This window comes from Giraffa tippelskirchi, chromosome 1 (genome assembly GCF_054371585.1).
Source record: "Giraffa tippelskirchi isolate mGirTip1 chromosome 1, T2T-mGirTip1v1.2.pri, whole genome shotgun sequence".
Classification (NCBI taxonomy): domain Eukaryota; kingdom Metazoa; phylum Chordata; class Mammalia; order Artiodactyla; family Giraffidae; genus Giraffa; species Giraffa tippelskirchi.
In genome coordinates, this window is record NC_137275.1 from 77713972 (window position 1) to 77727180 (window position 13209).

General features: G+C 37.3%; 1 protein-coding gene and 1 long non-coding RNA gene across 2 annotated transcripts in view; one reads left to right on the top strand and one right to left on the bottom strand.

The window, feature by feature from the left end:
* Window positions 1-13209, top strand: part of LOC145546812 (uncharacterized) — a 164971-nt gene that overhangs the window by 11870 nt on the left and 139892 nt on the right. The window lies entirely within an intron of this gene.
* LOC145546808 (uncharacterized) overlaps window positions 336-13209 on the bottom strand; it is a 244878-nt gene continuing 232004 nt past the window's right edge. The window contains exon 8 of the transcript XR_014083288.1: window positions 336-1821. The gene's annotated coding sequence lies outside the window, so the exon portion shown is untranslated. The remainder of the gene's footprint in view (window positions 1822-13209) is intronic.

The following is a 13209-nucleotide window of genomic DNA, read 5'->3' on the forward strand; positions in this document are numbered from 1 at the left end:
TGTTATTTTTACAATTGTGTACACTTTTGGAATCAACAATGCTAGATTTTGTTTACAGATTATTTATGAAGGATAGTATGAAATCTCCATACCACTGCAATATATTGTTGAGCTCTGTAAAGAACACTTGCTTTTATTTTTCTCTCTGTGTCTTTGTCTTTCATTTTCCCTCTGGCTTTACATCAGGCTACACATGTTTCTGGAGTGAAAATGATGATCATATCTGTTGTAAGTCTAACCTTTCTTCAAGTGATAAAAGATATACAACGTTCACAGTATCTATAATTCTATCTGTATTTGGAACAAAAAGTTATTAGATTAGCATTGAAAAATGATTTTTAAAAAACATCTTTTTATTACCTAAGAATATTTTTTTGATCTTTAAAAGACAACTTTTTATTGTCTATGAATATTTTTTTCTCTAAGCCTACATCTTCTAATATAATTTTGCAGCAAATCCTACAAAGTTTAACTTGAACACATCTCTGTACTCTTCCTCTTCCTTAGTATTCTTTCTCCAATTATTAAAGGCTTTGAAATAATGCTTATTCACATATACTTTCTTAAAAATTTCAAGTTATTTCATACACTGCCTTTTTAAAATCTAAAAACCTCAATATAATACTGAATACTATTCATATCTTTTCATTATACTTCATAGATTTACAGATGTATTGGTTTAGATTTTTATCATATTATCTCAATATGTAAATTGCACCTACTATTTGACCATTTAAATATACAATAGTTAATTGATTATATCGGATTATAGACTTTCAGTATGGTATCAATCCAAGCAGGCACATATGATTTCTAAATATCAATAATAATATTAAATATCACAAGCAAAGTCCTCAGCTAATTTACCCGAAGACTGGCTTTACAAAATAAGTATAAAATTTTAGTCAGTTTCAAAATTTACCTTATCTGTCAAAAATGCCTTTTTGAGTAGCTAATATGTGTAAAATTATTTCAGTTTTAGTTGCAGTGCATTCTCTGGAAGCTTAATTTAATATATGAGGGTTTTCAGGAAAATCATGAGTGTTTCAAAACTGTTAAGTGTCAAGACAGATTACATACACTCTGGAGGCTATCTTATGAAATTTAGAAAGGAGGAATGGATAGGAAAATCTTAATGTCTCTCATTTTTAAAATCCCTCTGGCCATTCTGTTCCATAGCTCCCTATGGCTCTGGACATGTCTTAATGCACTGTTGGCCATGCTGCCTAATATATGACTTTGCTACAGTGACAACAGCCTACTGGACCAAAGGAGAGCACTAATCTGAAGGAAAGATCATCCACATGCTGATTGATGGACTTTATAAAGTTTCTTAGTAATGAATGTTTCAGCTGACAGGGAAGAGATGATGGAATTGAGTCCTTCAGTGAGGAATTGAAAGTGTTATGCTATACAAAGCCAGTGTTTACCAGCAACTGCTAAAGCTGAAAGACACAGGAGGAAATGGTATCACAGATTACATGGTTCAGTTCAGTTCAGTTCACTCAGTCGTGTCTGACTCTTGGCAACCCCATGGACTGCAGCACTCCAGGCTTCCCTTTCCATCACCAACTCCTGGAGCTTGCTCAAACTCATGTCCATCAAATCAGTGATGCCATTCAACCCTCTCATCCTCTGTCATCCCCTTCTCCTCCTGCCTTCAGTCTTTCCCAGCATCAGGGTCTTTCCCAATGAGTCAGTTCTTCACATCAGGTGACCAAGTATTGGAGCTTCAGCTTCAGCATCAGTACTTCCAATGAATATTCAGGACTGATTTCCTTTAGGATTGACTGATTTGATCTCCTTGCCATCCAAGGGACTCTCAAGATTGCATGGAGAAGAATAAAATTAATAATATTTATATTATGATACTACCACTAGTAGTAATGTATAAAAATAACCGGTAAATATCAACAGGAGCCTAGAGGAAGTGTGTGAATCAGGAAAATGATGCAGTACTAAGCTGAAGGAACTTCATTTTATTCTTCATAAAATAAAGAATGCTGATTCTTTAACCAGATAATATGATCATATGATATCCTGGCAACTCTAGATCCTGAATTATTTCCTGGTTCCCATCATCTTGGAGCAGGAAATGGCAACCCACTCCAGTATTCTTGCCAATAAAATCCCATGGACAGAGGAGTCTGGCAGGCCACAGTCCATAGAGCTGAAAAGAGTCAGACACAATTGGGCGACTGAGAACATAGCATGGTGCCATCATCTAGTTTATGAGAAGTATGACTGTACTGGAGTTCTGACTTTCACTTGCACATCCTGGTCTATCTACTATTCCTGGATTCCCACAAGGCTTGCCTATAACAAGGAAGTTCACTTTCTTCTCCTTTCCTTGTATATTTTTAACCAACTCCCTTTTTCTAATCTAAATAAGTTGACATCTAAAGAAGCTTAACAAAGATTTTAGCTACTTTAAGAAAGTTAACATTTTTAAGGTGTTTTTTTTTTTTTGGTCCTTAGTTAAAAGTATGACTCCAAACTTATTGAAACTAGAAGTAAATCATAGAGAGCATATATAGCTGTAAGGTGGTTTACAATCTACTGCATATAGCTTTTCCAATATTACTAATCTTCTCTATAAATCAACTTTTTATAATTTTGTTGTCCAATAAGAGTTCAAATAAATATATAATTCCTCATGTTGTAGAGAATGATTGTACTTGTAACTAAATGCTGAAAATAACTCATAAACATCTATGACATCTCTTTAAGAAAGCCATCAAGAAATGTGTGTATAAATGAAATTTTTTGATGTTGGGAATTGTCATCAGCAGTGCAAAAGATTTATCATACAAAGTCAAGGGAACTTAAAGTGACTTTACAGTGCTAAATGATAAACTGAGGTATATTAATATTTTTAGGTGTTTTTCTGAGCAAAAATTGATTCATCCAATCTAGCAGATAGAAGAAAGTCCAAAGGAGCTGTACAAAATGAAAGACTTTTTATAGGCAGAAGGGAGTCAGAAGAAGTTACAATAGGCAAAGAAAAAAAAAAAACAGGCTGGTTATTATAAGGTTACTTTCTCTTAAGGTATGGCAGGAGTCTATCAGATAGATTATCTAACTCATGCTGATCAGGTGAATATTGATTGATTGGTTTAAGATTCCATTTCTGGGAGATTTCTCATCAGTGGGCTTAAAACATTCAGTCAACAATGTTGTCAACAGACGTACCATCACCCAGGCTTTGTCACTGCATGTATAAAGCACAGGCAGAGTCAATTTAGCATAATTCTTAAGAATCCCAGGATTTTTGGAATGATAAATGAGCACTGGCTAAAGTCACCAGCAGGATTAGCCCCTAAGAAAAGAGTCAGACTATTCTGTGAAGTTGTGAAGCCAGGTTGTGACTTCTGTTCTCCAGCTATTACTTTTTTCCGACAAGAAGCTGTATTATCTACCTTGAACATCTGTTGTTTAGCGTAGCTACCTTTATGAATTATGTTAACAAGATCTTCTGGATAACTTGCTACAGCTTATACATCTTCATTGACTGCTTCACCATGCACTTTTATGTTTGGAGACAGCTTCTTTCCTTAAACCTCATGAACCAAACTCTGCTAGCTTCAAACTTTTGTCTACAGCTTCCTGAATTCTCTCAAGCCTTCATTGCATTGTAGAGAGAGAGGACCTCTGGATTAGGCTTTGCCATGAGGTAACATTGTGGCTGGTTTGATCTTCTATCCAAATCAGTAAAATTTTCTCCGTATCAGAAATAAGCTGTCACACTTACTCATCATTCGTGTGTTAACTGGAGTAGAACTTTTAATTTCTGTCATTCACAACTTGGAACTTTTCCCTGCATTCACAACTTGGCTAACTGTTGTAATAGGCCTAAATTTTGACCTGTCTCAGTTTTCTACATGACTTTCTCACTAAGCTCAATCATTTCTAGTTTTTTATTTAAAGTGAGAAACATGTGACTCCTCCTTACGCCTGAACACTTAGAGGCCATTGTAGGTGTTTTTTAATTAATTTTGTTAGAATGAAGTTTCTTCATTGTAGGATTTTTAATTAGCCTAGATCTTCACAACCCAGATAATCACGATGGTGTGATCACTCACCTAGACCCACACATCTTGGAATGTGAAGTCAAGTGGGCTTTAGGAAGAAACACTGTAAACAAAGCTAGTGGAGGTGATGGAACTCCAATTGAGCTCTTTAAAATCCTAAAATATGATGCCGTGAAAGTGCTTCACTCAATATGCCAGCAAATTTGGAAAACTCAGCAGTGGCCACAGGACTGGAAAAGGTCAGTTTTCATTCCAATCCCAAAGAAAGGCAATTTCAAAGAATGCTCAAACTACAGCACAACTGCACTCATCTCACATGCTAGGAAAGTAATGCTCAAAATTCTCCAAGCCAGGCTTCAGCAATAGGTAAACCGTGAACTTCCAGATGTTCAAGCTGGATTTAGAAAAGGCAAAGGAACCAGAGATCAAATTGCCAACATCTGCTGGATCATAGAAGAAGCAAGAGAGTTCCAGAAAAACATCTATTTCTGCTTTATTGAATACGCCAAAGCCTTTGACTATGTGGATCACAATAAACTATGGAAAATTCTGAAAGAGATGGGAATACCAGACCATCTGACCTGCCTCTTGAGAAACCTGTATACAGGTCAGGAAGCAACAGTTAGAACTGGACATGGAACAACAGCCTGGTTCCAAATAGGAAAAGGAGTACGTCAAGGCTGTATATTGTCACTCTGCTTTTTTAACTTATATGCCGAGTACATCATGAGAAATGCTGGGCTGGATGAAGCACAAGCCAGAATCAAGATTGCTGGGAGAAATATCAATAACCTCAGATATGCAGATGACTCCACCCTTATGGCAGAAAGTGAAGAACTAAAGAGCCTCTTGATGAAAGTGAAAGAGTAGAGTGAAAAAGTTGGCTTAAAGCTCAACATTCAGAAAACTAAAATCATGGCATCTGGTCCCATCACTTCATGGGAAATAAATGGGCAGACAGTGGCAGACTTTATTTTGGGGGGCTCCAAAATCACTGCTGATGGTGATTGCAGCCAGGAAATTAAAAGATGCTTACTCCTTGGAAGGAAAGTTATGACCAGCCTAGACAGCATATTAAAAAGCAGAGACATTACTTTGCCAACAAAGGTCCATAACCATTCAAGGCTATGGTTTTTCCAGTAGTTATGTATGGATATGAGAGTTGCACTATCAAGAAAGCTGAGCGCCACAGAATTGATTCTTTTGGACTGTGGTGTTGGAGAAGACTCTTGAGAGTCCCTTGGACTGTGAGGAGATCCAACTAGTCCATCCTAAAGGAGATCAGTCCTGGGTGTTCATTGGAAGGACTGATGTTGAAGCTGAAACTCCAATACTTTGGCCTCCTGATGTGAAGAGCTGACTCATTTAAAAAGACCCTGATGCAGGGAAAGATTGAAGGCGGGAGGAGAAGGGGATGACAGAGGATAAGATGGTTGGATGGCATCACTGATTCAATGGACAGGAGTTTGAGTTAACTCCAGGAGTTGGTGATAGACAAGGAGGCCTGGTGCACTACAGTCCATGGGGTTGCAAGGAATCAGACACGACTGAGCGACTGAACTGAACTGAACTGAACTGCACCATTGAGGAAGGAATCTCTTCTTCATCCTTTCACAGCATTTGGGATGGCCTGCTGACTTGCTTGCCTGCTCTGGCAGCCTGTAAGATATGCCTCATAGCTGCCTAGCATCTCTGGCCAGGCCTCCTAACCCTTTACAATGTGGGCTGGTTACTTGCTTCCTTGCCCAAGCAGGGCCCTAGAATGGGCTCTGAGCCTGGGGTGGCTGAGTCAAACACGACTGAGTGGCTGAACTGAACTGAATTTCAATAATTTTGTGTCACAGGGAATAGGAAGGCCTGATATGAGGGAGAGAGATAGGGGAACTGCCGACTAGTGGAGTGGTCAAAACACATACAGAATTTACTGATTAAGTTAACCATATTAAATGGTCATAGTGCATGATGGCCCAAACAATTAAAATAATAACATCAAAGATCACTGATCACAGACCACCATAACAAATATAATCATAATGAAAGGTTTAAAATATTGCAAGAATTACCAAAAGTGACACAGAAACACGTAGTGAGCCAATGCTGTTGGAAAAATAGCACCAATAGATTTACAGATATAGAGTTGCCATAAACCTTCAATTTTCTAAAAACATATTAAAATGAACTATGCCTAATAAAACATTTATGACACTATGCAAAAGAACTAAATAATAAGAAGCAGACCTATACCATAATCCCCTTTAACAAATAAAAATATATCAGTTTGCAAAACAAGTATATATTCTTCTCTCCATCCTGCATTTTCAAATGTAAAATATATTCTGGAATTTTTTTTTTTATATTTGCACATACTTTTTATTATTCACTACATTTTCATGTTTCCTGAAAAAATAATATTTTGAATATGTTTAATACTTTCAGTAAATGTATGATACACATATTCTTGCTTTTACCACTCAATATTATATTTTCAAGTTATCGTGTGTGTATGGATGTAGGTTAATTTTGCTGGTTCATATTCATTGCTAATGGTACTAATTGTTTACACAGATGATCATTTAGTTTTCCATTTTTGGGTTAATAGGCTATTACTCCCTTTTTTACTTAAAAAAAAAAAAAGTTGCTATGAACACGGACATTGATATAAATCCCCCTGTTTTATATGAAAGAATTTCTCAAGGGTGTAAGGACTAAGGTGTGGGGATGCTGAATCATGTACAATGTACTTTCTCAATTTAGATATTGCTCTCCAGATTGGTCTTATCAAGGCACATTCATCCTCCATTTCCACCAACACGTAGGAGTTCCCTTTCTCCACATTCTTCTTACTTTCACACACATATAAAGAAGTCTCTTTATATCCCTAAAAGATAATTTTGGATTAGAATTTGAAACATGTAAATTTTATCATCTGAAACAGGTAAGTTTTTGTGTCATCACTTTTTGCTGGCAGCTTGATTTGTCTTGGTTTACCTCTAAACATTGGGTGTCCTAGCTTTCTGTAAGGCTTCCAAGTCCCAACTATGCAACTTGTGTGCCCCACCCCCCAAAATAGCTCCTCTCGCCAAAGGTCTGGTAAGGCAATAACCTTTAGAGCACAGGATTTGGCAACTATCTGAATGTTCCTTTAACTTCAGTAGCAGTTTACTAATGTGATGTGATTCATATTTGCTCATTTAAGACGGCAAACATATGGCCAGAAGACACATGACAAGATGCTCAACATCACTAATTATCAGGGTATTGCAAGTCAGACCTACAAGATATACCACTTCATACCTGTCAGACTTCATACCTGTCAGAATGGCTGTCCGCAAAAAGAGACATCAAATAACGAGTGTTGGCAAGGATGTGGGGAAAACGGAATACTCATGCACTGTTGCTAGTGTTGTAAATTGGCGTCGCTACTACAGAACCACTATGGAGGTTTCTCAAAGCATTAAAAATATGACTACCATATGATTCAGCAATTTCACTTCTGGGTATTTACCCAATGGAAACAAAAACACAGATTTGAAATTTGAATATCAAATGTTCACTGCAACATAATGTACAATAGCTAAGATATGGAATCAACCTACATGTCCATTGATGAATGGATAAAGATGTGTAATACACACACACACACATACATACACACACACAATGGAATATTACTCAGTCATTAAAAAAGCAATCTTACCATTTTCAACAACATGAATGGATCTAGGCTTAGTAAAATAAGTCAGAGGAAAATAAATCCCACAATATATTACTTACATGTGGAATATAAAACCAAAATAAGCAAAATACAAAACAAACAAAAATCAGACTCATATATATAGATGCAGAGAACAAATAGGTGGTTGCCAGAAGGGAGGTGGGTAAAGGGTTGGGCAAAGTAGGTGAAGGGAATTAAGAAGTACACACCTCCAGCTATATAATAAATAAGTAACAGGGATGTAATAAGTAGCATAAGGAATATGATAAATAACAATGCAATAATTTTGTGTGGGGACACATATTTACTAGACTACTTCATCATGGTGTACTAATGTCAAATAATTATGTAGTACACCTGAAACTATCATAATAGTGTATGTAAAATATATTTCAATAAAAAACAGAAAATAAATTTTAAAAAATAAACAAGTACACTCCCTTAGCCACCCCTCCAAAAAAGAAAAAAAAAAAAAGATGAAGAAGAAAAGAAAAACAAAGAAAACCGAAAAAAAAAAAAAAAGCTATTTAGGAGCTCTAATTACAAGAGTAGGGTCTGAGATACACCACCTTCAGAAATGCCAGAATATAGTGTATACTCAGGCTTTAACAACCATACTGTGTTCTTTGGATGCCTGTTAGAAATTTTACTTAGTCAACATTGAGAAAAACCTCCCTAATTTTGAATGAAAAACTGGCTTCTGGGTGTTCTGTACATGAAATAAGAGTATATTATAAAATCACAAGTAAAGATCTGTAAAAAATATTTTGTTGTCAGTATCATGTTTTATCCCACATGTCCTGTCTAAAAAAACCCAGATTTCAAGGATTTTATAAGGAATGTTGAGTCTGCCCTGGCTGCAGCCTGTCCATGTGTACTTTTAAATTCCTTGTCCTTTGCTTTTCTTTGCCAGTTATCATTTTCTAAACCCATTTCAGTACTTCAGAAATCTTCTGAAAGATTTTTTATTCGTCTATTTCTTCCATCGTCTCATTCTCTTCATATTTGTGAGCATTCACTTATTTTACAAAAATTCAGTTCAGTGGCTCGGTCGTGTCCGACTCTTTGTGACCCCATGAACCGCAGCACGCCAGGCCTCTCTGTCCATCACCAACTACTGGAGTCCACCCAAACCCATGTCCATTGAGTTGGTGATGCCATCCAACCATCTCATCCTCTGTCGTCCCCTTCTCCTCCTGCCCTCAATCTTTCCCAGTATGAGGGTCTTTTCAAATGAGTCAGCTCTTTACATCAGGTGGCCAAAGTATTGGAGTTTCAGCTTCAAAATCAGTCCTACAAGAATATCCAGGACTGATCTCCTTTAGGATGGACTGATTGGATCTCTGTGCAGTCCAAGGGACTCTCAAGAGTCTTCTCCAACACTACAGTTCAAAAGCATCCATTCTTCTGTGCTCAGCTTTCTTTATAGTCCAACTCACACATCCATACATGACTACTGGAAAAACCATAGCCTTGACTAGACAGACCTTTGTTGACAAAGTAATGTCTCTGCTTTTCAATATGCTATTTAGGTTGGTCATAACTTCCCTTCCAAGGAGTAAATGTCTTTTAATTTCATGGCTGCAATCACCATCTGCAGTGATTTTGGAGCCCAGAAAAATGAAGTCTGACACTGTTTCCACTGTTTCCCCATCTATTTGCCATGAAGTGGTGGGACCAGATGCCATGATCTTAGTTTTCTGAATGTTGAGCTTTAAGCCAACTTTTTCACTCTCCTCTCTCACTTTCATCAAGAGGCTCTTTAGTTCTTCTTCACTTTCTGCCATAAGGGTGCTGTCATCTGCATATCTGAGGTTATTGATATTTCTCCCAGCAATCTTGATTCCAGCTTGTGCTTCCTCCAGCCCAGCATTTCTCATAATGTGCTCTGCATATAAGTTAGATAAGCAGGGTGACAATATATAGCCTTGAGGTACTCCTTTCCTATTTGGAATCAGTCTGTTGTTCCATGTCCAGTTCTAACTCTTGCTTCCTGACCTGCATACAGGTTTCTCAAGAGTCAGGTCAGGTGATCTGGTATTCCCATCTCTCAGAATTTCCACAGTTTATTGTGATTCACACAGTCAAAGGCTTTGGCATAGTCAATAAAGCAGAAATAGATGTTTTTCTGGAACTCTCGTGCGTTTTCGATGATCCAGTGGATGTTGGCAGTTTGATCTTGGTTCCTCTGTGTTTTCTAAAACCAGCTTGAACATCTGGAAGTTCACGGTTCATGTATTGCTGAAGCCTGGCTTGGAGAATTTTACTAGCATGTAAAATTACTACTAGTCTGGCTTGGAGAATTCTACTAGCATGTAGAATTACTTTCCTAGCATGTGAGATGAGTGCAGTTGTGCGGTAGTTTGAGCATTCTTTGGAATTGCCTTTCTTTGGGATTGAAATGAAAACTGATGTTTTCCAGTCCTGTGGCCACTGCTGAGTTTTCAAAATTTGCTGGCATATTGAGTGCAGCACTTAAATTACTATCAATTAAACGGAACTATGGGAGGGAGAAAGAAGATAAGACAATATGCTATGACCAGCATCTTAAAGTTAAAATTCCTGCTAACAAGCTGTCTACAAGTGTTAATATTTTCTTTAACAGTGAAAGGCAATATTAATAAATAGTGTAGACTCTGGTAATTTGGAAAGCTAATTCCCTTCTAGTAGATACGTTCTCACAGGAATACATGACAAGTATTATCACATTTCAAGATTCTTGGAAATATTTAAGTCTTCAGAATTTTTACATCAGACCTCCTACTTTCTTAATCATGGCATGATTTTTGTTAGCACTGTGTGAGTTGATATGTCCGCAAGAAGTATCCAGGGTATATGATGCCAGTACATGATATTTCTTTTAGATCTACTGTTAACTTAATTATTTTTAAAAAGCTTGACAACTAGTTATTATTTTCCGCATTTACAAATGAATAAGCTGAAGTGGTCTAATGCTAATTAGCTTGCCACATGCTACAGAGAAGACTTGAATTTTATTCTAAGTCCAGGTTGTCTGACATCAAACTTATAATACTGTGAAGAACAGTGTATGTTGGGCTGTGCTGTGCTTAGTTGCTCAGTCGTGTCCGACTCTTTGTGACCCATGGACTGTAGCCTGCCAGGCTCCTCTGTGCATGGGATTCTCCAGGCCAGAATACTCAAGTGGATAACCTATACCTCCTCCAGGGATCTTCCTAACCCAGGGATCTGAACCCAGGTCTCCCATATTATAGGAGGATTCTTTACCATCTGAGTCACCAGGGAAGCCCAAGAATACTGGAGTGGGTAGCCTATCCTTCCTCCAGGGGATCTTCCTCACCCAGGAATTGAATGGGGGCTCTCCTGCATTGCAGGTAGATTCTTCACCAGCTGAGCTACCAGGGAAGCATGTTGGTGTAAGGAAGTGGTAAGTATAAGAAACCATACAGTTACCTCACAAAATGGAGACCTTACTCTAAATTTTTTTGAAAATGCTACAAATGTTTTAAAAAATATCTTTCAATTTTGAGACGATTCCTCATTGTCCTTATCATCAAATAACTTGAAAGCTGGAACCAATACTAACTTCCTTTAGCCTTAACCTCCTACTCATTTCTCAGGCTCTTTCAAACTTATTTCAGCTCCACCCACTCTGTTCTAGAGAAGACAAGAGTAACATTTTAAGGGGTGTTTTATTTTTATATGCTGCAGGTGGAAATTATTTCTTATTAGACACTTCATAAGCTTGTTTAATAATGAATGCACTGCTTGGCAAGTGAAATTGTGTTAGTGTATGTGTCACCTATTCCTGTATATGGGGCCTTAATAAATTAGGCTCGACAAGCCAAGAACAATTTGAAATACTTAGCTGTGGATATTTTATGTGACTCCCACAAAATATCAGTTGTTAGCAAAATTTTTGCTACTAATGTTCTGTGATATTAACATTTTGTTTTATGATTTGTAAGATATAAAAATCATGTTTCTATCCTTTAAAATATTTGAAATTTTGGTGACTAAATTGTGCATTTATTCATGTCACATGCTCCAAAATGAATAAACCTCATGTTATATGTGTTCCAAATACTTCCATTTTAGCAGATAATTAGAAATTACATATATATTTATGTGCCTATAAAATATGTATGTGTGTATGTATGTAACTTAGGGCTTCCCTGGTAGCTCAGTTGTTAAAGAATCTCCTTGCAGTGCAGGAGACCCGGGTTCGATCCCTGGGTTGGGAAGATCCCCTGGAGAAGGAAATGGCAACCCACTCCAGTATCCTTGCCTGGAAAATCTCATGAACAGAGGAGCCTGGTGGGCTGTAGTCCATGGGGTTGCAAAGAGTCAGGCATGACTGAGCGAACTACTGATGTATGTAACTTAAAATATACGCATTTTTCTTCCTAAATATAGCATAGAAAATCAATCTATGAAGTCGTTACTGACTAAATAAACTTGATCTAACCACCATCTCTACTGGTTACCCTGAAGTCAAGCCTCCATCATCTCTCTCCAGAACTAATGTCTAGGTCCCCCTAACAATCTCTTCAGTCAAATTTTACCCTCCTCCCTACTTGTATATTCATTTATCATGTGGAAGAGCTTTTAAAACATCTTTTCATGCCTCTGCTTACACTCTTTCAATAACTGTCATCAAGCTAAACATGAAAATACAAAGCCCCATATTCACCTACCTGGCCCTACATAAATCTTGCACTTTCTTCTCCAGCTCATATATGAACATTATATTCCAGCCACATTGGTGGTATTGTCATTCATCCAAAATGCTACCTTTGAGCTTTGTCACTTTCCCAAACATAGCACCCTATTTTATTTGTAGCTTACTATGAAACTGATTTTTTAAAATAATACATTCTGACCTTTGTTATCCATGCTATGTTTCTTTTTAATTTTTTTATGCAGGTATAGTGTACTACAGAAAAGTACACAAACTAGAGTGCACAGCTCGGCCAATTTACAAAGTGAACATATCCATCTAAACACCACTTAACACAAGATAGTGCATATTACCAACTCCAGAAATCTCCATTATTCTGTCCCAGACACATCCTCCTAAACAATGTTCTGATTAGATTTCTCTATTTCAACTTCAAATCAACGGTATATTATTTTATGACTGACTTATTTCTTACACTGTTTTATGTATTATTGTGTCTGATTTCCTTTGTATTGTGGTAAATAAACATACTGAGAAATCTACCTCTAAATTTTTAAGTATGTAGTCCATGGGGTCGCTAAGGGTTGGACATGACTGAGCGACTTCACTTTCACTTTTCACTTTCACTTTTCACTTTCATGCATTGGAGAAGGAAATGGCAACCCACTCCAGTGTTCTTGCCTGGAGAATCCCAGGGACAGGGGAGCCTGGTGGGCTGCTGTCTATGGGATTGCACAGAATCGGACACGACTGAAGCAACTTAGCAGCAGCAGCAGCAGTACAAGTATTGTTAACTGTATGTA